The sequence below is a fragment of the Lactuca sativa genome, chromosome 5, assembly GCF_002870075.4.
Source record: "Lactuca sativa cultivar Salinas chromosome 5, Lsat_Salinas_v11, whole genome shotgun sequence".
In the NCBI taxonomy this organism is placed as follows: domain Eukaryota; kingdom Viridiplantae; phylum Streptophyta; class Magnoliopsida; order Asterales; family Asteraceae; genus Lactuca; species Lactuca sativa.
In genome coordinates, this window is record NC_056627.2 from 235,525,253 (window position 1) to 235,528,334 (window position 3,082).

Here is a 3,082-nt window from a genome sequence, read left to right on the forward strand (position 1 = left end):
AAGTAAATAAAACGATTTAAGCTCTCATTAATCTAGCAAGATATTACAAAGTAGGTTATATAATAATTCTCTCACTAGACTAATCTCACAAATGGGTTCTTACATAAAATGGGAGACACTCACTTCCTATTTATAGGAAAGGCTAAACCCATTACACAACCTAAGAGGGTAAGCCACATCCAAGGAGAACTTTTCACCCTAACACCTATCAAGGGAAAAGCCTTATTAACCCACTAAATGCTTCCCCCCCCCCCCCCACCACCAATGTGGGATAGAGGAAACTTACTAATTTGCAAGAGTACCTCTATAAATTCCAACAATCCCCCCACCAAGTTGGGAAGTTTTCTTTCACTAAGACACATAATGTCACTTGGGTGTCACGAAGATTAAACCCTATTTTAATGAGAACAAACAAGAAGAGATCAATTCAGTGGTATCCTTATAGGTTTAAACCATGAACCTTGTGACCTCTCCAATTTACCCTCACACATTACATGCCTTCTTTGTGTTCTCCTTGATCGCTAATATGGCCATGTGTTAGAAATCCTTTTCACTACTCTTTAGAAGATAAACCACTAATCTTCACTTGAGGTGAAACCACCTCTAGATCATATAGGAAAAGTTTTAAAAAAATCTTTGTTGCTTAAATGTCTCCAAAACTGTGTTAAGATTCATAACTCAACCTCGTTCTCGAAAACGACATACTGTCGTACCTCACATGGATCTATCATTAATGATATTACCTTTTATCATAAGTGACTTCGTTGTTACCCTTTAAACTTGTGAATTAGGAGCACTAATGCCAAGTTTGGTTTCCATCACTAAGCGATTCTATTATAGTTTTAGACCCATGACTCTCGTGATAGATGTAACCAAATCTCTCATCAGAGGTTTGGTAAATGGATCTGCCAAGATCCTACTTGTATTGACATAGACAGCCATGATGGTACCACTTTCAATTAGTTGTCTCACATAATTATTTTGTAGACCTACATGTATCAACTTCCCATTATATACCGTATTATATACTTTAGACAATATGTCCTTACCTCACAATACATGGGTATAAATGGCATTGGAATATCCCACATACGGATATCCATGAGTAGATCTCGGATTTACTTTGCCTTTTTGCTTGTTGTTGCTAAGGAAATTAGCTCTGCTTCCATCGTTGAATGATTTATGCATATCTGTTTCTTGCTCACCAAAGAAAGAGCACTGCTAGCTAGAGTATAAATCCAACCACTTGTGGGTTTTGAGTCACTGGTGTGATCTATCCAGCTAGCATCAGAATACCCTTCTAGTATTCCATTTGATGACGAATACATCAACTCAAAAGTACTTATCCTTTTCAGGTATCCCAGTACTCTACCCACCGCCTCCAGTGCTTTATCCCTGGATTTACAATATACTGAGTCAGTTTGCTTACAACGAATGCGATTTCAGGTCGAGTGTAATGTGTTGCATACATCTTGCTTCCAGTTGAACTTGCATATTCTAGTTGAGCCACTGCTCGACCAGAATTCACATTTAGTTCACACTTGAATCAAAAGGAGTGTTGAATTCCTTAATATTCAAATATCGAAACTTTGTCAGAGTTTTCTCTATGTAATGAGATATACTTAGAGAAATCTTATCGCCTATCCTTTTCACCTTCATACAAAGAATTGTATCAACTTCTCCAAGATCTTTGATCTTAAAGTTCAAGGATAGGTATTTCTTCACCTCAAGAATACCTTCTAGTTGAGTGTCATTGATCAACATATCATCCACTTAAAGACATTTAGCAATTATGTATTCGGAAGTGCATTTGGAATAAATATACATGTCAGCACTATTATGCCTAAAGCTGAAAGCAGTCACAGTGGTGTCAACTCTTTCACGCCACTGTTTCGGAGCTTGCTTCAATCTGTACAAGGATTTAATAAGTCTACAGACTTTATTTTATTATCCAGGTATCACGAAACCTTCAGGTTGCTCCAATTAAATCTCCTCATTGAGATAACCATCCAAAAAGGTTGTCTTTACATCCATTTGATGAATGTACAACCCTTTCAAAACTGATATTGCTATGAGAGTTCTAATATAACTAATCCTAGCAACTAGGGCATATGTATCAAAATAATCAATCCCTTCTCATTGCATGTAGCCTTTAGCAACTAATCTTGCTTTATAGGCAGAGATGGATCCTTTTGGATGATATTTTCTCTTGAATATCCATTTTGATCCTATGGGTCTCCTCCCCTAAGGTAGATAAGCTAACTCCCAAGTTCCATTACCTATAAGTAAATCCATTTCATCATGGATGGCTTCCTTCCACAAAGTAGCATCTCTCGACGTCATGGCTTCGGTAAAGGTCTTAGGATCATCACCCAAGTTAATGGCAAGGATGACCTCTCTTACCACTTTCTTTGTGTTCCTTCGACCAAATAAGAATAGAAATCATCTCCAAAACTTTTCTCTATTCTAGCCTTGGTACTTCTCCTTGACTCCTCCATAATTAGAGGAGGTGGAAGTATTTCTCGAGAAGTACTTGTTTGTGTTGTGCTATTGGAGTTTTCATCATCTCTAGAAAACTTGTCTTCAAAGAACTCCACATCTCTGGATTCTACAACAACACCTGATTCATCATCCAACAATCGGTAAGCATTGTTGTTCTAAGCATATCTAATGAATACACTCTTCATAGATCGAGCTCCCAATTTGGATGTCTTAGGATCAGGCGTTTGATAATAATCCACACTCCCCCATACTTTCAAATAATCTAGGTTAGGCTTTCTACCTTTCCACAACTCATAAGGCTTTTAGGAATCACATGACTTGTCATCCTATTATGGACATAGGAAGCAGTCAAAAGTACTTCCTCCCCACATATTGTTTGGTAGACCAGATTGGTTCAACATGCAGTTGACCATCCAACAAAGGTTCCTATTCTTTCTCGCATCCAAACCATTCTATTAGGGAGTATATTGTGAAGTTATCTCATGTTCTATCCCATTCTCTTCGTAGAATGTGTCAAACTCTTGGTTGAAATATTCTCCGCCTCTGTCCTAGCGAAGTATTTTTATGTGTCTTTCAAGTT